The 23,094-nt window shown below is 48.1% G+C and overlaps 2 protein-coding genes across 6 annotated transcripts in view; one reads left to right on the top strand and one right to left on the bottom strand.

The window, feature by feature from the left end:
* Positions 1 to 23,094, bottom strand: part of OPCML (opioid binding protein/cell adhesion molecule like) — a 994,952-nt gene that overhangs the window by 77,947 nt on the left and 893,911 nt on the right. The window lies entirely within an intron of this gene.
* NTM (neurotrimin) overlaps positions 1 to 23,094 on the top strand; it is a 1,318,058-nt gene that overhangs the window by 1,294,350 nt on the left and 614 nt on the right. Inside the window, exon 8 of the transcript XR_010188690.1 lies at positions 19,457 to 19,590. The gene's annotated coding sequence lies outside the window, so the exon portion shown is untranslated. The remainder of the gene's footprint in view (positions 1 to 19,456; positions 19,591 to 23,094) is intronic.

The following is a 23,094-nucleotide window of genomic DNA, read 5'->3' as shown; positions in this document are numbered from 1 at the left end:
GCCATTTGGATATTTATAAAATCCTTTGGGGGCCATACAAAAATTATCAACTTAAAAATGAGCCTGCCCCGGTAGATATGCCCCCAGTCAGTACTTATGCCCCCAGTCAGTTGTTATGTCCCAGTAGATATGCCCCCAGTAAGTATGCCCCCAGTCACTTGTTATGCCCCATTAGATATGTCCCGTCACTTGTTATGCCCCATTAGATATACCACCAGTCAGTTGTTATGCCCCATTATATATGCCCCCTAGTATCGACGCTTACACACACACATTAAAAGAAAAAAAACTACAATACTCACCAGCCCCGCTCCTGCTTCCAAACCGTTGCCCTCCGCCTGCCTGCTTGCTCCTCAGAACTATGGGAGAGAAGTCATGACATTTCTCCCCTAACACCGCTCAGCAGCACACTGCCAGAGCCGGAAGCTGGAGCTCAGGAGTGAGCTGCTGCCTCCGGCTGCTACTGAGGGTAAGAAGCCAGGCGCCCACTAGTAACAAAATCTCAGCGGGCGCCCGGCTAGGTGAGCCTGGCCGGGCCGGATCAAGTGGCTCTGCAGGCCTTATACGGCCCTCGGGCCTGAGGTTCCCCACCCCTGGTTTAGAGTTTGTGAAATGATTAATAAGACATATTTTAAAGTGTGATCTTTTAATGCAGTTGGTAGTTGATAGCAGCATAAAACGTAAATAGTGTCTTTATTTATAAAACTGTCTGGACTGCGTCCCTTCTGGACCAGAGAGAGGGGTACAGATGTGTTCTATACACTGGAGCTTCAGGCACACTAAAGGGCCCCATACACTAGGACGATAATGCCCGGTTTCATCCGATTTCGGGCATTTAGCCTGATATATCGGATGAAATCGGGCATTTTGGAGGCGTTTCCGACCCGATCCAATCCAATGTGTGTTCCCATGCGCATGGCCGTAACTAGGGGGGGCTAAGGGGTCACGTGCCCCGGGCGCTGGGTTTGAGGGGGCGCCGAGAACCGTGTCCGGCTCCCTCGACCAGCTGCTACTCTACTACTCCTGCCCGCCACAATCTCCTCCCGTAGTCAATAGTTATGGAGCTGCGCATTGCGCTGGCATGTTAACAGCGCCATCACAGTCCCGCGCCGCTGCACGTCACCCCCTGTCACCTCCCGCGCATCCATCTGCGCGACCTCCCGCCAGAGCCTCCCTCTCACTGTCCGCGCAGCAAAGCTTCCCTCTCGCTGACCGCCCGGCAAAGTTTACATCTCCCTGACCGACCGCCAGAGCCTCCCTCTCCCTGTCCACCCGGCAAAGCTTCCATCTCCCTGACCGCCCGCCAGAGCCTCCCTCTCCCTGTCCACCCGGCAAAGCTTCCATCTCCCTGACCGCCCGCCAGAGCCTCCCTGTCCAGCTGGCAAAGCTTCCATCTCCCTGACCGCCCACCAGAGCCTCCCTCTCCCTGTCCACCTGGCAAAGCTTCCCTCTGCCTGACAGTCTGGCAACCTTTACTGCCAATCCACCTGCCTGGCTGCCTTTCCAGCGCCTTCCTGTACAGCAGCCAGCCAGCGGCATGCAGCATCTGTATAGAAGAGGGAGAAGACAGCCGGCAACAAAATCATCTCATCTCTCATCTCCCACTGTGGGGCTGAGGCAAGTGGACAATGTGAGGGGGGAGGCCAGGCAGGAGTACAGTATACTGTATGTGTTTATATATATATATATATATATATAATATATTTTATTATTATTATTCTTTTTATGAAGCATATACTGTGTGTATATTACTGGCGGTCTGAAGGATATCTGTAATATTTTCTCTCTCTCTCTCCTCTTCCATTTCTTTCCTCTCTCCCATTTCTCTCACTCCTCTCTCCTTTCTTACCCTCCCCCTCTCTCCCCTGTGGGGGGTACTACTGTGCCGCGTTATGAGAATAAACTTGCACCACTGTGTGGGGTATTTTGAATTTTCTGTATTTATTGTTATTTTTAATGTATTTTATTTTATTATTTCTTTTCTTTTTTCTTTTCTTTTCTTTTCTTTTTTTTTTGGGGGGGGGGGGGGGGGGGGGGGCGGCGCTAAATTACTGCCTTGCCCCGGGTGCCGAAAATCCTAGTTTCGGCCTTGCCATGAGGATCGGATCTTCCAGATTGAATGTGCTGCACATTCAATCTGGTCCGATCCCGCAGGCGTGGCTGCGATCGCCCAAGATACACTGTACGCAAAAGGACAGCATACAATGTGTCTTTGTATATGTATATAGAATATTAAAAAAAATAGTTTTAACAGACCCATCACATCAGTCTGGCGTGAGTCAGCTGACAGGGGCCTGTGCAACTCCGCTAGCATTGGGCATATTTTTAGCCGAAAAAACGCGACTTATTCTGATCACTATGTGAATAAGACGCACAAGCAGACTCTTCTGATTAAAATTATATGCGGAATGCCTGTATTGTCTGTGCATCTGTAGCTGCATACGTAATGGTACATACTAGGGAAACAATGTAGTGTACCATTTCGTATGCAGATACAGCCACAGTTGCACACAGAATATAGGCATGCCGCATATCATTTTAAACAGCACAATCTGCTTGTGCGTCCTATTCACAATTTTTTGTAAACAATACGCATTTAAAAAAAAAAAAATGCTGCACACTACCTTGTCACGCCACGGCATGGTGAGACTCGAAGGGTTGTTTAACATGCAGGGAGGCTAGATGTAAGTGACGTCTGCAGTCAGTATGTGGTTAACATCCCAGCTGTCAGGATTCCAGCGCCGGAATCCCGACACCCGGCGAAATGCCGGCAGTCAGAATACTGACACAAGCCCGGATTCACCCTTGGGTGGTGGTCCACTCCACCATCCGAGGGGGACTATAATAGTGTGGCGCCACCAGGCCTGATGCGTGGCGAGCGCAGCGAGCCCCCAAGGGGCCACACTGCGTTTGCTGCTGGGATTCCTCCTATCGGGATCCCATACCGATCCTCTGCAATCGGAGATAAAAGATACATTTATAGTAACTATACAATAGTTGGTCACATACAGTACATCATGTAGGACCAGAGAATAAACAGAAGCTGGATATTGTAATAACAACGTGGAATTCAGGGCTTGGAATATGAAAAAGGGTGACACAATGCGCTGACCTAGTAATTACATACTAAATAAAATCTTTCATTGTGCTCATGAGAAAATAATGAACATGCCATTGTGTAAGGACAGTAATATGGTGACATTACGGCACAGATCATCAGCTGCCAAGGTTATGGAAGTGTCTGTTTCTATAGAAGGAGAGATCTGTACAATAGCGCTCTACAGCCTCGCAGTCATTGGGTAGGAAACGCCATTCTTCCGGGTATGGGTCATTGGGTCGACAGTCATTAGGTCGACCACTATAGGTCGACAGGGACACTAGGCCGACATGTTCATTAGGTCGACAGGTAAAAAAGGTCTACATGAGTTTTGTAACTTTTTTTGGGGTGTTATTTTCTTTGTAAAGTGACGGGGAACCCAAATTAGTGCACCGTCTTCACTCGCCATGCTTCTGGCAAACTGCCTCGCTCCGCTGCACTCGGCACAGGCTACCGTTCCCAATCATAGTACATGTGGATCATAAAGTATCAAAAAGTGAAAAAAATGGAAAAAAAGTGAAAAACTCATGTCGACATTTTGACCTGTCGACCTAAGTGGTGTCGACCTAACGACCATATCCCCTTCTTCCATAGTGCTTTATCCATCTACTTCTATAATACTGTGGCACAGTGGTTAGAATTGCTGCCTCAAAGTCCTAAGTTCATACAGGGCCCTGTATTTGCGGAGTCTATATGTTCTCCCCATCTAAAAATAATTTTTAATTGTCTTTTGACAAAAGAATTAACGTGTGTGTGTGTGTGTGTGTGTGTGTGTGTGTGTGTGTTTGTTTGTTAAGGAATATAGACTGTAAGCTCCACTGGGGCGTGGACTGATGAGAGTTACAAAATATCCTCCGTACAGCAAAAGGAATATTACAGCACTAGGAAGGAATTTGAATAGAAAATGAAAAGCTTTCTGACGACCAAATAAGAATATATAACACAACGTTTATTAACACATATATGAAGACCTCAAGCAAATATATGAAAAAAAATCTGTATGAAGCTCCTGTGGGGTTTGGGGCTGCAGACAAGCTCCCCCGATGTTTGCTAGATCTCCTGCATGCGAAATTGCCGGCAAGAGGTAAGACACAGCGAATAAGCATTAGGCTGATACGCTGTGGGTCTTGCACAGATTGTGGGAGGGGGGATTCTCGCCTCTACTCTGGCGGCCTAGATGTTAATACATATCGGTGTTATTGATTCCTGATTGGCCTCAATCAGAGGCGAAGCAGGAAGAGCTACAGCAGCACGATAAATGCCACTATAGTACACTCCCCCAAAGTACCAATCAATCAGCTCCTATCATTTTTCAAGCCTGTAATATTACAATTGGAAGCTGATTGGTTGGTATCAGTGGTGGTTTGAAGTATGAGCTAGCAGGACAGGTGCCCAGAGTGCTGCGGCCGCAGTCACCCCAACAGCCTCATTAATTGGCGCTGGCGGGGTGACTGCAGCCGCAGTGTGTTTAAGAGGCTACCAGGCACAATGTGTATAAGGGGCTACCTGGTGCAATGTGTATAATAGGCTCTACCTGGTGCAATGTGTATAAGGGGCTCTAACATGGCATAATGTGTATAAGGGATACTACTGTGTGGTGTAATGTGACTTGGTACCATTCTTTGGTGACGCCCCTTCTCAAAGCCACACCCCTACATTTTCGGCATGTGCCTTCGGTGTGCACTGTCCCTGTTTTGAATGGGGGGGGGCAAAGGAAATGTTTGCCCTGGCCGCCACAAGGTCTAGAACCGGCCCTAGTTGAGGTCAAAACAGACAAAAAAAAAAAAAGCGGTCATGGGTTTATATTATGACTATATATACAAGATACAGGGCCCGGCTCAGCGATTACGCAAAGGCACTTGCAGCTGTGAATGTGTATGCTGCGGCTACGCAACAATACACAAATGTTGCTGCTGTCTGGATTTGTGGTGAGACACTACCTGAAACTTACCCCAAATGTTCCCTGTCAATCACTTTGCGACCGCCGTTGTAATACCATTGCGGCACGTGCAGTGCGACACACAGTACTGTACATATGTGCAGACAGCCAATAAACACTGCAAATAAATGGTGTTTGTGTACATCCCAGAAGCAGGCCCACGGTGACAAAGATGTGATGATCGGTAGGAGGAAGGAGCCAGCGTAGATCTAGTCTAACAAGCTGATCATCACTAGTTTATTTCTAATTATTGCTCGTTGGCTTCAGGCTACTGTTATGTGAGCAGGAGAAACGCTGTTGTCTTACAACCTTGTGTGTCTCACTAGGAGGACCCTCCTAGCTGTAAAGCACCATATAAATACAGTAAGCGTTAAAAATAATGTAATATCACAGGAAATGTTGCAGGATGGGAGAGAACCAGGTGGAAGCTTGTGGCGAGTGATGGAAAAGAGATTGCAATTGTAACAGGTGCTGGGCGCTGAAACTGGGAAGATTATTACCCATCCTCACATCTGCTCTGCAATGGGAAATGTAATTCCAGTCCTCCTCCCAGGTCTAATAGTACTGAGGGGCAGCAATGTATCAGTGAGAAATGAGGGATTTATGGAAGGGATCAAAGGACAGCCCTGCAAATCTGCAATTAGGCACACAGTGAATTATCGGAGCAGACATGGCTACAGCACAGGAGAAGAATGAGTGTCTGAGACGCCAAAGCCTGATTGGTAGTATGGCCTGGGTACAGCGGATTGGTCAATCAATGCTATATGACAGACAGAGCTGTGCCTTGTGCTCCACTATTATAGACAATGCTAACATGTAGTATGATAGCTGAAGTGGTTTGTCTCCATTTCCTTAAAAATACACTGGGGTATATTTACTAACATTCGTAATTCTCCCGATTTGGTGGGAGAATAATCACGAATGACATCGAAAGTGTAAAACTGCAACTTTTTGAATTTATTACGACTAATTTACTAAGCTGCCGTATTCTGCATTTTCGGGTTTTCCGATGTCGATGTCATTCGTGTTTTTTTTTTGTTTTTTACGGCAGTGATTAGCAAAACACTGCCGACTTTTTCTAAATGAATCTCGGCCGGATTTGTGTGATCCGTGCTGGGGTTCTTTTTTTTTTTTTTTTATAAATAAGCACTGTAAAACTGTTAAAAAATTGGCGTGGGGTCCCCCCTCCTAAGCATAACCAGCCTCGGGCTCTTTGAGCCGATCCTGGTTGCAGAAATATGGGGGGAAAAATGACAGGGGTTCCCCCATATTTAAGCAACCAGCATCGGGCTCTGCGCCTGGTCCTGGTTCCAAAAATACGGGGGACAAAAAGCGTAGGGGTCCCCCGTATTTTTAAAACCAGCACCGGGATCCACTAGCTGGACAGATAATGCCACAGCCGGGGGTCACTTTTATACAGTGCCCTGCGGCCGTGGCATCAAATATCCAACTAGTCACCCCTGGCCGGGGTACCCTGGGGGAGTGGGGACCCCTTCAATCAAGGGGTCCCCCCCCCAGCCACCCAAGGGCCAGGGGTGAAGCCCGAGGCTGTCCCCCCCCATCCAATGGGCTGCGGATGGGGGGCTGATAGCCTTTTTGTAAAAGTGATTGATATTGTTTTTAGTAGCAGTACTACAAGGCCCAGCAAGCCTCCCCCGCATGCTGGTACTTGGAGAACCACAAGTACCAGCATGCGGCGGAAAAACGGGCCCGCTGGTACCTGTAGTACTACTACTAAAAAAATACCCAAAAAAAGATAATACACACACACCTTGAAAGTAAAGTTTTATTACATCCATCCACACAAACATACATACATACTTACCTTATGTTCACACGAGGGTCGATCCTCTTCTCCAGTAGAATCCATGGGGTACCTGTTGAATAAATTATACTCACCAGATCCAGGGTACCAGGCTCCTCGGATAATCCTTTTGTAATCCACGTACTTGATTTAAAAAAAAAAACGGAGACCCGAGCCACGCACTGAAAGGGGACCCATGTTTTCACATGGGCCCCCTTTCCCCGAATGCCAGAAACCCACTCTGACTGATGTCTAAGTGGGTTTCTTCAGCCAATCAGGGAGCGCCACGTTGTAGCACCCTCCTGATCGGCTGTGTGCTCCTGTACTGTCTGACAGGCGGCACACGGCAGTGTTACAATGTAGCGCCTATGCGCTCCATTGTAACCAATGGTGGGAACTTTGTGGTCAGCGGTGAGGTCACTTTCGGTCAACCGCTGACCTGAAAGTTCCCACCATTGGTTACAATGGAGCGCATAGGCGCTACATTGTAACACTGCCGTGTGCCGCCTGTCAGACAGTACAGGAGCACACAGCCGATCAGGAGGGTGCCAAACGTGGCGCTCCCTGATTGGCTGGAGAAACCCACTTAGACAGAAGTCAGAGTGGCTTTCTGGCATTCGGAGGAAAGGGGTCCCATGTGAAAACATGGGCCCCTTTTCAGTGCGTGGCTCGGGTCTCCGTTTTATTTTTTTAATCAAGTACGTGGATTACAAATGGATTATCCGAGGAGCCTGGTACCCTGGATCTGGTGAGTATAATTTATTCAACAGGTACCCCATGGATTCTACTGGAGAAGAGGACCGACCCTCGTGTGAACATAAGGTAAGTATGTATGTATGTTTGTGTGGATGGATGTAATAAAACTTTACTTTCAAGGTGTGTGTGTATTGTCTTTTTTGGGGTATTTTTTTAGTAGTAGTACTACAGGTACCAGCGGGCCCGTTTTTCCGCCGCATGCTGGTACTTGTGGTTCTCCAAGTACCAGCTTGCGGGGGAGGCTTGCTGGGCCTTGTAGTACTGCTACTAAAAACAATATCAAACACTTTTCACAAAGGCTATCAGCCCCCCATCCGCAGCCTATTGGATGGGGGGGACAGCCTCGGGCTTAACCCCTGGCCCTTGGGTGGCTGGGGGGGGGGACCCCTTGATTGAAGGGGTCCCCACTCCCCCAGGGTACCCCGGCCAGGGTGACTAGTTGGATATTTGATGCCACGGCCGCAGGGCACGGTATTAAAGTGACCCCCGGCTGTGGCATTATCTGTCCAGCTAGTGGAGCCCGGTGCTGGTTTTATAAATACGGGGGACCCCTACGCTTTTTGTCCCCCGTATTTTTGGAACCAGGACCAGGCGCAGAGCCAGATGCTGGTTGCTTAAATATGGGGGAACCCTTGTCATTTTCTTTCCCATATTTCTGCAACCAGGATCGGCTCAAAGAGCCCGAGGTTGGTTATGCTTAGGAGGGGGGACCCCACGCAATTTTTTTTCAATAAATTAACACTTTCCCACCCCTTCCCACTGATATACATGCACGGATCTCATGGATCCGTGCATGCCTATCCAAACACGGCTCAAAAAAGCAGGTCTGTTTTTTTTTAGCACTTTTTAACGATTTGTATTTTTTCACGGCAGTGTTTGTTTTTTTTTGCTTTGCACTTCTTAGTAAATTACCGAGATTCATACTTAAACAGCCGCGTTTTGACCGATGGTGTATTCATTCGTATTTTTTTTGTTGGGACTTCAAAAAAAATACGATTGCCCTCATCACTGCCGTGATTATTGCTTAGTAAATTACCGAGATGACACTTTGATGAAAAAACGGCATCTCGGTCAAAATCGGGACCTTCGTAAATATACCCCACTGTATGCTATTGTGCTGGAATATCAGTCCTCTAAAGCAGGGGTGGGGAACCTCCGGCCCGCGGGCCGTATAAGGCCAGAAGCCGTTTGGTCCGGCCCACCCGCTCCTCTCGGTGAGACACGCCACCGCACAGTCCGGCGGCAGCGTGTCTCAGCTGCCACCACACTGAGGAGAGAGCGGCTATTGTCGGGCGGCGGCGTGTAGGACTTGAAACCAGCCGCCGGTTCGTGAGCCAATCAGAGCTCGCGGACCGGCAGCCAATCAGGAGCCGCGGCTGCCGGTCCGCGAGCTCTGATTGGCTCTCGAACCGGCGGCTGGTTTCAAGTCTTACACGCCGCCGCCCAACATAGCCGCGCTCTCCTCCGTGTCCCCGCCGAAAGGAGCGGGACGGGGGGGGGGGGGGGGGGCATCTGTATACCTGGCACTGTGGGGGGGCATCTGTATACCTGGCACTGTGAGGGGGCATCTGTATACCTGGCACTGTGAGGGGCATTTGTATACCTGGCACTGTGGGGGCATTTGTATACCTGGCACTGTGGGGGCATCTGTATACCTGGCACTGTGAGGGGCATTTGTATACCTGGCACTGTGGTGGCATCTGTATACCTGGCACTGTGGGGGCAATTGTGGATCTGGCACTGCACTATTGGGGGCATAGGTGTATCACGTCCCATTTTAACTGGCCACACCCATTTTTTTGGCGCGCGCGCGGGGGCAGACTTGTATGGCCCCCGAAGGATTTTATAAATATCCAAATGGCCCTCGGTAGAAAAAAGGTTCCCCACCCCTGCTCTAAAGCAAAGTCTTATGTCCTACAGATGCACATGGTCTGGAGAGACTCCTCCTACTCAGACTGTGAGGAGCTCAGCTACACCAGATAATAGGGATAGAGAATTGTCCTACCCTCCTACAGTCACTGTGAGGGGCACTTCTATATGAGGAATATCATACAGTTATAATGGCTGAATTCCTGCTACAGTCACTGCAAGAAGCAATGCTACGAGGGAATACTATACACAGTTATAATAGCTGAATTCTGTGAAGAGCAATGCAACATGGGAAATATCCTCCTGGAGTTCCTGATCACTGCTATATGTGGAATATCATGCACACAGTAGAACATACCTCCCAACTGTGCCAATTTTCGCGGGACAGTCCTGTTCTTTTGGGACTGTCCCGCTGTGCTAATTGCGGGCCACAGTGTCCCATGGGGGGGGGGGGGGGGGGTTCAGATGGGAGGCTCCTGCACTCGCTGCTCTGCTGTAGAGCGGCGGTGAATAGACGCACACAGTTTCTATTCACAGAGGCAGAGAGACTGGGTACATTCCAGCAGCTCACAGAGTGCTGGCTGTGCCCCCATAGTGATGAGAAACGGGGGCCGCGCCCCCTTTCCCTACAGCCACTATGAGGTGCATGGTTATACAGCACAGTATACATAGAGACACTGGGGGGGGGGGGGGGGGGAACAGCCCTAGCCGAAGCTTTGAGGGTTAGCCATAGCTGACACCCCTCGAGGGTTATATCCAGCCGCCCCCCCGTGGGTTAGGGTAGGGGATAGGTGGTGGAAAAACACGTACCCCCTCCGATGTTGGCATTTGCAGTGTCGGCATACTGTGGTCGGTCATGTGACTGCCGGCATCCGACTGCTGAGAATTCATATGTATTGCTTCCTCTACATCTGGCCTCAATATGCCTTGCAGGGTGAGATGCCTCCAGGCCCAGTACAACACTGTTAGCGACGGGTGTCTGCGCCACTAGGACACTGAATGTGATATGCCACACTTGTATGTTGTGGGTGTGACTGAGTCTGTATGAGGCACAATGGAACTTGCCTGTGGCCACTGCATCATAGCACTTCATATACAGAGTCAGAGACTCAGTCGCACACAGTATCCTCTATATCAAATTACTCAGCACAGTCTCATGGTGCGTCCTAATCGCATTGCAAAGACACTAGCAGAGCCTCAAGGGCGCAGATTGGGGCTGTTTAGCACGACTGTATCAATGATGTGTGAGGACACACCCGTATCTTGGACAATGCAGAGTGAGTCAGCTTCATGTAAGAAGGAGCATCAGGGGACTGGGAGACACCCCTATTTGCAATATGGGGGGGAGGGGATTTCTCATTAAAGCTCCCTTAAAAATTCCCTAACATAATAGAAAACACTGCAGTGTAATATGAAATGCCCTGTCAGCAACACACCTATGAAGATGCGCAAATTAACATTAAGAAACACATTAGAATTAATGTTAATAGCTCCAAACGATGAATAACAAGAAGCCGCGTTACAGTAAGATGTATGCCTCTAAATTAATGTAAAACTATTGCCCCCTAGTTAATATTAAATGTGCTAAATTGTTATTACACGTCAGACATTTTTGTAAATCACTTAAAATATCTAATTTCAAAACAAGTGGCTGCTACTACTTGATGTATTATTACCATGGTTTTATAGGGGACTACAATGCTCCCCAGTGTTGGACAGTGAGAAAACCAGAATATACTGTAAAATGTGTAAAAAATAAATACAGATGTGAAAAAAAGGGAACTGAGGGCCTAGCTCATAACTAGGTTACATCCTAGCAGCTGAAACAAGAACAGTGCATGTAACTCAAAGGTGGAAGTGGGTAGGTGTGAGTGTGTACCAGTGTGAGTGGTATAGGTGGGAGTAGGGGAGGTGTGAGTGTGTACCAGTGTGAGTGGTATAGGTGGGAGTAGGGGAGGTGTGAGGGTGTACCAGTGTGAGTGGTATAGGTGGGAGTAGGGGAGGTGTGAGGGTGTACCAGTGTGAGCAGTATAGGTGAATGTAGGGGAGGTGTGAGGGTGTACCAGTGTGAGTGGTATAGGTGGGAGTAGGGTAGGTGTGAGGGTGTACCAGTGTGAGTGGTATAGGTGGGAGTAGGGGAGGTGTGAGGGTGTACCAGTGTGAGTGGTATAGGTGGGAGTAGGGGAGGTGTGAGGGTGTACCAGTGTGAGCAGTATAGGTGAATGTAGGGGAGGTGTGAGGGTGTACCAGTGTGAGTGGTATAGGTGGGAGTAGGGGAGGTGTGAGGGTGTACCAGTGTGAGTGGTATAGGTGGGAGTAGGGGAGGTGTGAGTGTGTACCAGTGTGAGTGGTATAGGTGGGAGTAGGGGAGGTGTGAGGGTGTACCAGTGTGAGTGGTATAGGTGGGAGTAGGGGAGGTGTGAGGGTGTACCAGTGTGAGTGGTATAGGTGGGAATAGGGGAGGTGTGAGTGTGTACCAGTGTGAGTGGTATAGGTGGGAGTAGGGTAGGTGTGAGTGTGTACCAGTGTGAATGGGTGAATGGTATAGGTGGGAGTAGGGGAGGTGTGAGGGTGTACCAGTGTGAGTGGTATAGGTGGGAATAGGGGAGGTGTGAGTGTGTACCAGTGTGAGTGGTATAGGTGGGAGTAGGGTAGGTGTGAGTGTGTACCAGTGTGAGTGGTATGGGTGGGAATAGGGGAGGTGTGAGTGTGTAACACTGTGAGTGGTATAGGTGGGAGTAGGGGAGGTGTGAGTGTGTACCAGTGTGAGTGGTATAGGTGGGAGTAGGGGAGGTGTGAGTGTGTACCAGTGTGAGTGGTATAGGTGGGAGTAGGGGAGGTGTGAGGGTGTACCAGTGTGAGTGGTATAGGTGGGAATAGGGGAGGTGTGAGTGTGTACCAGTGTGAGGGGGTATAGGTGGGAGTAGGGTAGGTGTGAGTGTGTACCAGTGTGAATGGGTGAATGGTATAGGTGGGAGTAGGGGAGGTGTGAGGGTGTACCAGTGTGAGTGGTATAGGTGGGAGTAGGGTAGGTGTGAGTGTGTACCAGTGTGAGGGGGTATAGGTGGGAGTAGGGGAGGTGTGAGGGAGTACCAGTGTGAGTGGTATAGGTGGGAATAGGGGAGGTGTGAGTGTGTACCAGTGTGAGTGGTATAGGTGGGAGTAGGGTAGGTGTGAGTGTGTACCAGTGTGAGTGGGTGAATGGTATAGGTGGGAGTAGGGGAGATGTGAGGGTGTACCAGTGTGAGTGGTATAGGTGGGAGTAGGGGAGGTGTGAGTGTGTACCAGTGTGAGTGGTATAGGTGGGAGTAGGGTAGTTGAGAGTGTACCAGTGTGAGTGGTATAGGTGGGAGTAGGGGAGGTGTGAGGGTGTACCAGTGTGAGTGGTATAGGTGGGAGTAGGGTAGGTGTGAGTGTGTACCAGTGTGAGGGGGTATAGGTGGGAGTAGGGGAGGTGTGAGCGTGTACCAGTGTGAGTGGTATAGATGGGAGTAGGGGAGGTGTGAGGGTGTACCAGTGTGAGTGGTATAGGTGGGAGTAGGGAAGGTGTGAGGGTGTACCAGTGTGAGTAGTATAGGTGGGGGTAGGGAAGGTGTGAGGGTGTTACCAGTGTGAGTAGGGTAGTTGGGGGTAGGGTAGGTGAGAGTGTACCAGTGTGAGTGGTATAGGTGGGAGTAGGGGAGGTGTGAGGGTGTACCAGTGGGAGTAGGGGAGGTGTGAGGGTGTACCAGTGTGAGTGGTATAGGTGGGAGTAGAGTAGGTGTGAGGGTGTACCAGTGTGAGTAGTATAGGTGGGAGTAGGGTAGGTGTGGGGGTGTACCAGTGTGAGTGGTATAGGTGGGAGTAGGGTAGGTGTGGGGGTGTACCAGTGTGAGTGGTATAGGTGGGAGTAGGGTAGGTGTGAGTGTGTACCAGTGTGAGTGGTATAGGTGGGAGTAGGGGAGGTGTGAGGATGTACCAGTGTGAGTGGTATAGATGGGAGTAGGGGAGGTGTGAGGGTGTACCAGTGTGAGTGGTATAGGTGGGAGTAGGGGAGGTGTGAGGGTGTGCCAGTGTGAGTGGTATAGGTGGGAGTAGGGTAGGTGTGGGGGTGTACCAGTGTGAGTGGTATAGGTGGGAGTAGGGTAGGTGTGAGTGTGTACCAGTGTGAGTGGTATAGGTGGGAGTAGGGGAGGTGTGAGGATGTACCAGTGTGAGTGGTATAGATGGGAGTAGGGGAGGTGTTAGGGTGTACCAGTGTGAGTGGTATAGGTGGGAGTAGGGGAGGTGTGAGGGTGTACCAGTGTGAGTGATATAGGTGGGAGTAGGGGAGGTGTGAGGGTGTACCAGTGTGAGTGGTAAAGGTGGGAATATGGGAGGTGTGAGTGTGTACCAGTGTGAGTGGCATAGGTGGGAGTAGGGGAGGTGTGAGGGTGTACCAGTGTGAGTGGTATAGGTGGGAGTAGGGGAGGTGTGAGGGTGTACCAGTGTGAGTGGTATAGGTGGGAATAGGGTAGGTGTGAGTGTGTACCAGTGTGAGTGGGTGAATGGTATAGGTGGGAGTAGGGGAGGTGTGAGGGTGTACCAGTGTGAGTGGTATAGGTGGGAGTAGGGGAGGTGTGAGTGTGTACCAGTGTGAGTGGTATAGGTGTGAGTAGGGGAGGTGTGAGGGTGTACCAGTGTGAGTGGTATAGGTGGGAATAGGGGAGGTGTGAGTGTGTACCAGTGTGAGTGGTATAGGTGGGAGTAGGGTAGGTGTGAGTGTGTACCAGTGTGAGTGGGTGAATGGTATAGGTGGGAGTAGGGGAGGTGTGAGCGTGTACCAGTGTGAGTGGTATAGATGGGAGTAGGGGAGGTGTGAGGGTGTACCAGTGTGAGTGGTATAGGTGGGAGTAGGGAAGGTGTGAGGGTGTACCAGTGTGAGTAGTATAGGTGGGGGTAGGGAAGGTGTGAGGGTGTTACCAGTGTGAGTAGGGTAGTTGGGGGTAGGGTAGGTGAGAGTGTACCAGTGTGAGTGGAATAGGTGGGAGTAGGGTAGGTGTGGGGGTGTACCAGTGTGAGTAGTATAGGTGGGAGTAGTGTAGGTGTGAGGATGTACCAGTGTGAGTGGTATAGATGGGAGTAGTGTAGGTGTGAGGGTGTACCAGTGTGAGTGGTATAGGTGGGAGTAGTGTAGGTGTGAGGGTGTACCAGTGTGGGTGGTATAGGTGGGAGTAGTGTAGGTGTGAGGGTGTACCAGTGTGAGTGGTATAGATGGGAGTAGGGGAGGTGTGAGGGTGTACCAGTGTGAGTGGAATAGGTGGGAGTAGGGTAGGTGTGGGGGTGTACCAGTGTGAGTAGTATAGGTGGGAGTAGTGTAGGTGTGAGGGTGTACCATTGTGAGTGGTATAGGTGGGAGTAGTGTAGGTGTGGGGGTGTACCAGTGTGAGTGGTATAGGTGGGGGTAGGGGAGGTGTGAGAGTGTACCAGTGTGAGTGGTATAGGTGGGAGTAGGGGAGGTGTGAGGGTGTACCAGTGTGAGTGGTATAGATGGGAGTAGGGGAGGTGTGAGGGTGTACCAGTGTGAGTGGTATAGGTGGGAGTAGGGGAGGTGTGAGGGTGTACCAGTGTGAGTGGAATAGGTGGGAGTAGGGTAGGTGTGGGGGTGTACCAGTGTGAGTAGTATAGGTGGGAGTAGTGTAGGTGTGAGGGTGTACCAGTGTGAGTGGTATAGGTGGGAGTAGTGTAGGTGTGGGGGTGTACCATTGTGAGTGGTATAGGTGGGGGTAGGGTAGGTGTGAGGGTGTACCAGTGTGAGTGGTATAGGTGGGGGTAGGGGAGGTGTGAGAGTGTACCAGTGTGAGTGGTATAGGTGAATGTAGGGTAGGTGTGAGGGTGTACCAGTGTGAGTGGTATAGGTGGGAGTAGGGGAGGTGTGAGGGTGTACCAGTGTGAGCAGTATAGGTGAATGTAGGGGAGGTGTGAGGGTGTACCAGTGTGAGTGGTATAGGTGGGAGTAGGGGAGGTGTGAGGGTGTACCAGTGTGAGTGGTATAGGTGGGAGTAGGGAAGGTGTGAGGGTGTACCAGTGTGAGTGGTATAGGTGGGAGTAGGGTAGGTGTGAGGGTGTACCAGTGGGAGTGGTATAGGTGGGAGTAGATTAGGTGTGAGGGTGTACCAGTGTGAGTGGTATAGGTGGGGGTAGGGTAGGTGTGAGGGTGTACCAGTGGGAGTGGTATAGGTGGGAGTAGATTAGGTGTGAGGGTGTCCCAGTGTGAGTGGTATAGGTGGGGGTAGTGTAGGTGTGAGGGTGTACCAGTGTGAGTGGTATAGGTGGGAGTACGGTAGGTGTGAGGGTGTACCAGTGTGATTGGTATAGATGGGAGTAAGGTAGGTGTGAGGGTGTACCAGTGTGAGTAGTATAGGTGGGAGCAGGGTAGGTGTGGGGGTGTACCAGTGTGAGTGGTATAGGTGGGAGTACGGTAGGTGTGAGGGTGTAGTATAGGTGCGAGGAGGGTAGCTGTCAAGGTGTATAAGTGGGAGTAGGGTAGATGTAAGGGTGTACAAGTGTAAGTGGTATACAGTAGGTGGGAGTAGGGTAGGTGTGAGGGAGTACCAGTGTGAGTAGTATAGATGGGAGTAGGGGAGGTGTGAGGGTGTACCAGTGTGAGTGGTATAGGTGGGAGTAGGGTAGGTGTGAGGGTGTACCAGTGTGAGTGGTATAGGTGGGAGAAGGGTAGGTGTGAGGGTATACCAGTGTGAGTGGTACAGGTGGGGGTAGGGGAGGTGTGAGGGTGTAGTATAGGTGTGAGGAGGGTAGCTGTCAAGGTGTATAAGTGGGAGTAGGGTAGATGTAAGGGTGTACAAGTGTAAGTGGTATACAGTAGGTGGGAGTAGGGTAGGTTTGAGTGTGCATCTAGTGGCAAGTGAAAGTATAACAAAAAAGTGAGCTAGGCAGCAAAGTTTAGGTTTAAACGCCATCCGGGGGGGGCGGGGGGATAGGTTTAAGTGGGGAGGTTCGGGTGAGGCTGCAGTAATGGAGGGTTAGAGTTAGGTGGGTGGGGGTTTGAACTCTTACATTTCTCACCCCTGTCTGTACACATACACATATATATCCATGGGTTAACAACCCAGGTGTATCAACTAAACGACAAGGGTTGCCCAGATGGCGACAACGACGTGATCGGGCTCACAACGACTCTTCTGGCACACAGTCATCACAAAGCGATCAGGATGGTGATTCTTCGAAAACCCGTGGTAAACCCCCTTTAGGGGTTCGTACCCGCGCTCAACGCGGGGCACCAACAAAACAACCCGGCGAGGCGGCCAATGGAAAAGGATCCACAAACAAGAAGCGCGCAGTCAAGAAGAAGACATAGTGTTTAATCTGTCCAAAAGAACTTTGTCTGGAGACGAAATAAGTGTTCTCAATAAAGGTCTTTCCTTCATACCATCCACTCCTTTTGACAAATTTACCTGGACAGTCGACCTTCATAAATTCACCCGACAGATTAGACTAAAAGAGTTTTTTGACAAGCAGCCAGTACAACTTCCAGCATCTCAGCTGCAAAGATTCAAACCCAAATCATCTTTTGATCCTTCCTCCTCCAACAATTCACTCAAAATCTTTTCTAGGACTCTTAATAAACATGCAATGGATATATCCAACGATTACGTCCCTCCTAGAAATAACCTCACCAGAGCAGAAAGGACGGCTCTAAAGAATTTACACAATTACAAGGACATTGTCATCCGCCCCGCAGACAAGGGCGGGGGGGTAGTGGTCCTTGATCTTGAATATTATCGTCAAGAATTACAATCTCAATTGAATGACACAGAGGTATATAAGGAGTTGGGGTCGGACCCCACCAATATATTCAAGAATGAATTGGATACCACTCTAAAGGAGGCTTCTGAAAAGGGGCTTATCACAGAAACAGTCCGCCAAGCTCTAACCACCAATCACCCAAAAACACCTGTCTTGTACTCCATCCCGAAACTACATAAAAATCCCATTCGTCCACCTGGACGACCGATTATCAGTGCACGGGAGTCCATCTACTACGTTGTATCACAATATCTGGACAGTTTCCTACAGGAACTAATTCAGGATCAATCTACGTTCCTGAAGGATTCTTCCACATTTCTTAGGAAATTATCGTCATTCCCTACACTACCAGAGGGCAGTCATCTGTGTACAGTTGATGTGGTGTCACTATACACCAATATCCCCCATGAGAGGGGTGTACAGGCCGTCCGCAGATTTCTTACTGGAAACCTGGCATACCGTGGTCCTGATATACAACTTTTTTGTGAGCTACTGCACTTATCTTTAACCAGGAATTATTTTCTTTTTGATTGTCGATGGTACATCCAACTGAGAGGCTGTGCTATGGGATCTTGCGTGGGGCCGTCCCTAGCTAACATCTTCATGTTTGATATTGACCACAATCTTTTTTTGTTAAACCCCACGATGCAGCCACATATTTTATATCTCACCAGATATATAGATGATTTATTCATCATTTGGACCAGTACCCGCCAAGCTTTCCAAACCGCCATGGACCATGTTAACACCTTGGATGAGAATATACACTTCACATACTCCATCAGTGACAAACAGGTACAATTCCTTGATGTCGAAGTCACCATTGAAGATGGGAAACTCACCACCGATCTGTACAAGAAACCGACCGATCGAAACACCATATTAAGGGCAGATAGCCAACACCCTGGCTTTGTATCTCAGAGTCTCCCTAAATCCCAGTTTCTACGTGCTATCCGCACTTGTGACACGCCTATAAAAGCAGAACAACGTATAGATCTGATGATCAAACAATTTGTCACTAGAGGTTATAATATCACCCGTCTGATGGACATTAAACATCAGGTGTTAACTACCCAACGTGAGGATTCTCTTGTTCCAAAAAATCCCACTGAGAAACGGGATAGTAGAATTCCATTTGTCCAGGAATTCCATCCTCTTAACCAGAAGATTATGGAAAACGGTAAAAAACTGTGGCCTATAATCACGGCAGATCCTGATTTAAAATTTCTTCATAATCACAAGCTGATGCCAAGCTACAGACGAAACCGTAATCTTCGTGACATACTTGTCAAAAATGACATCTCACATATGGACACAACTGTTTCCAGGACTTTTCTAACACGACGGCCTGGTTGCTACAAGTGCCTAGGTTGCACTACATGTCGCTCTATGGAATGTGGTTCTTTCTTTACTCATCCACATTCTGGTATTAAAATTAATATCAAACATGTTTTAACCTGTCAAAGCTCTTATGTCATCTACTATATTAAATGTCCATGTGGCTTACTATATGTGGGCAAGACCATCCGACAATTTAAGGAAAGGATGGCACTGCACCGTCAAGCCATACGCTCCGCCCTTTCTGGCACCCCTCAAGAACAACCGGTCGCCCGCCATTTTCGTGAAGCTAAACACACATTGGCAAGTTTGCGACACAAGGTCATTGACCATATTCCTGCCAATATACGTGGTGGCGACCGAGGTACCCTGTTATTACGTAGGGAAGCCCGTTGGATTTTTGAGCTCCGTACACTTTCACCATACGGTCTCAATGAATCCAACAACTTGGGGTGCTTTCTTTAGTCATGTATAGGCTATTCTTAATGGCCAATTCTTTTGCTGCCCTCATAGTGTCTGATTAAACATCGATCTTAGTATCATGTTAATATTTACTATTTTTTTTTTCCACGTTATAAAATTAGCATATACCAGTAGATACAGGTACCATTGTTATTAGTCTGAATTTTTAACATAAAACCAGGCTATCAGCATAATAGATTTTTACCATACTACTAATCAGTGGATTCCATTGGGTGTATGTTGTTATATATGCTAATTTGTTATTACACCATTGTAATGCAGTATCTATATTTAATATATGTTATGCTTCTGTAGCACTCACAGCAGTAACCTTTTGCACACCTGATGTCGTTTTTCACTTTTGTACACATGTCTTTTTAAAGTGTATTACTCTGTGTTGTTATAGCGCTGTGAATGCCTCCGGCGGGTTACTATGGAAACGGCGCTGGAGAGCGCGCGTCGCTACGGGGTGACGTCATCATACCCCGTCCAGGAAGCAAACACAGCGTGCGGGATGGTTTGTCTGGTGTGGTATATAAGGTAAGACTATTTGATTTGTAAACTGTTCTTGTCCTGACGAAATTTATGTTAATAAATGAAACGTTGACTCTTTGAAGCTGCGCTGTCAGCTCGTCATTTAAACCAGCTATCTGCTGTTCAGCAAGTCCTTTGAGTGCCGGACTTTCTTCACTCTGCTATTATCACCTATATCTGGCACCAAGGCAATTACATCATTTATTTGGATCCTAAGGAGTGCCAGTCCTTGCAACATTATATGTGAGTGGGGTAGCCATAGCAATTGTCCGTCTCTGCAAAAGGATGGATACTACCCTTGGCCCTCACATCTGACAAGGCACCCCCTACTCTATTACCGGGATACAGACTGTCTTGTTTTTCTTGATTTTTCACGTTTTTCACTCCGTTTGGATTTTTTTGGTGTGTTTGACACTGCTGAAAAAATATGGCAACGGGTATTGAGCAATCTACCCACAGTGGATACAGGGATGTTCCTCTGCCACTAGGAGAAGTGCTATCTCTCTCTGAGAGCGAAGCAGAAGGCATTTTATTTCCTGTGATTACGGACACTTTTGAGAGCACCATGCCTAATGAACAAATCTTTTTCAAACTCCTTAAACTAAAAAAGAAAGAGATTGATTATTTTTTACATGGCTCCACTCTGAGCGATTACTTTCGTAAAAAATTGATCCCCAGGGGTTTCCGGATCAAAAATGCACCCACCATCGGTAAATTCAACTCAGAGTTTTGCCGACGGTGGGTAGCAGTACTAAATAAATGTAGTTTTGATTTACTACTCTTGGTTATCGAAGAATCTCAACGGGAATTAACCAAGATTAAAGACAACATCCATGCTTTTGAGGCTACTTTGGACGACACGTTCAAAAATGACCCGGATACCCAGTGGATGACTAAACTCCAAGAGCAAGTTGACAAATATCGACAGGACTTACTTAAATTTAAACGCGACAAGCTCACGGTAGTACAAAGGGATTACCAACAAGGTTCCGTTTATCCATGGGTTAACAACCCAGGTGTATCAACTAAACGACAAGGGTTGCCCAGATGGCGACAACGACGTGATCGGGCTCACAACGACTCTTCTGGCACACAGTCATCACAAAGCGATCAGGATGGTGATTCTTCGAAAACCCGTGGTAAACCCCCTTTAGGGGTTCGTACCCGCGCTCAACGCGGGGCACCAACAAAACAACCCGGCGAGGCGGCCAATGGAAAAGGATCCACAAACAAGAAGCGCGCAGTCAAGAAGAAGACATAGTGTTTAATCTGTCCAAAAGAACTTTGTCTGGAGACGAAATAAGTGTTCTCAATAAAGGTCTTTCCTTCATACCATCCACTCCTTTTGACAAATTTACCTGGACAGTCGACCTTCATAAATTCACCCGACAGATTAGACTAAAAGAGTTTTTTGACAAGCAGCCAGTACAACTTCCAGCATCTCAGCTGCAAAGATTCAAACCCAAATCATCTTTTGATCCTTCCTCCTCCAACAATTCACTCAAAATCTTTTCTAGGACTCTTAATAAACATGCAATGGATATATCCAACGATTACGTCCCTCCTAGAAATAACCTCACCAGAGCAGAAAGGACGGCTCTAAAGAATTTACACAATTACAAGGACATTGTCATCCGCCCCGCAGACAAGGGCGGGGGGGTAGTGGTCCTTGATCTTGAATATTATCGTCAAGAATTACAATCTCAATTGAATGACACAGAGGTATATAAGGAGTTGGGGTCGGACCCCACCAATATATTCAAGAATGAATTGGATACCACTCTAAAGGAGGCTTCTGAAAAGGGGCTTATCACAGAAACAGTCCGCCAAGCTCTAACCACCAATCACCCAAAAACACCTGTCTTGTACTCCATCCCGAAACTACATAAAAATCCCATTCGTCCACCTGGACGACCGATTATCAGTGCACGGGAGTCCATCTACTACGTTGTATCACAATATCTGGACAGTTTCCTACAGGAACTAATTCAGGATCAATCTACGTTCCTGAAGGATTCTTCCACATTTCTTAGGAAATTATCGTCATTCCCTACACTACCAGAGGGCAGTCATCTGTGTACAGTTGATGTGGTGTCACTATACACCAATATCCCCCATGAGAGGGGTGTACAGGCCGTCCGCAGATTTCTTACTGGAAACCTGGCATACCGTGGTCCTGATATACAACTTTTTTGTGAGCTACTGCACTTATCTTTAACCAGGAATTATTTTCTTTTTGATTGTCGATGGTACATCCAACTGAGAGGCTGTGCTATGGGATCTTGCGTGGGGCCGTCCCTAGCTAACATCTTCATGTTTGATATTGACCACAATCTTTTTTTGTTAAACCCCACGATGCAGCCACATATTTTATATCTCACCAGATATATAGATGATTTATTCATCATTTGGACCAGTACCCGCCAAGCTTTCCAAACCGCCATGGACCATGTTAACACCTTGGATGAGAATATACACTTCACATACTCCATCAGTGACAAACAGGTACAATTCCTTGATGTCGAAGTCACCATTGAAGATGGGAAACTCACCACCGATCTGTACAAGAAACCGACCGATCGAAACACCATATTAAGGGCAGATAGCCAACACCCTGGCTTTGTATCTCAGAGTCTCCCTAAATCCCAGTTTCTACGTGCTATCCGCACTTGTGACACGCCTATAAAAGCAGAACAACGTATAGATCTGATGATCAAACAATTTGTCACTAGAGGTTATAATATCACCCGTCTGATGGACATTAAACATCAGGTGTTAACTACCCAACGTGAGGATTCTCTTGTTCCAAAAAATCCCACTGAGAAACGGGATAGTAGAATTCCATTTGTCCAGGAATTCCATCCTCTTAACCAGAAGATTATGGAAAACGGTAAAAAACTGTGGCCTATAATCACGGCAGATCCTGATTTAAAATTTCTTCATAATCACAAGCTGATGCCAAGCTACAGACGAAACCGTAATCTTCGTGACATACTTGTCAAAAATGACATCTCACATATGGACACAACTGTTTCCAGGACTTTTCTAACACGACGGCCTGGTTGCTACAAGTGCCTAGGTTGCACTACATGTCGCTCGATGGAATGTGGTTCTTTCTTTACTCATCCACATTCTGGTATTAAAATTAATATCAAACATGTTTTAACCTGTCAAAGCTCTTATGTCATCTACTATATTAAATGTCCATGTGGCTTACTATATGTGGGCAAGACCATCCGACAATTTAAGGAAAGGATGGCACTGCACCGTCAAGCCATACGCTCCGCCCTTTCTGGCACCCCTCAAGAACAACCGGTCGCCCGCCATTTTCGTGAAGCTAAACACACATTGGCAAGTTTGCGACACAAGGTCATTGACCATATTCCTGCCAATATACGTGGTGGCGACCGAGGTACCCTGTTATTACGTAGGGAAGCCCGTTGGATTTTTGAGCTCCGTACACTTTCACCATACGGTCTCAATGAATCCAACAACTTGGGGTGCTTTCTT

This window comes from Pseudophryne corroboree, chromosome 10 (genome assembly GCF_028390025.1).
Source record: "Pseudophryne corroboree isolate aPseCor3 chromosome 10, aPseCor3.hap2, whole genome shotgun sequence".
NCBI lineage: Eukaryota > Metazoa > Chordata > Amphibia > Anura > Myobatrachidae > Pseudophryne > Pseudophryne corroboree.
The sequence above is the reverse complement of the archived record's forward strand: the minus strand, read 5'-3'. Positions and strand labels throughout refer to the sequence as shown.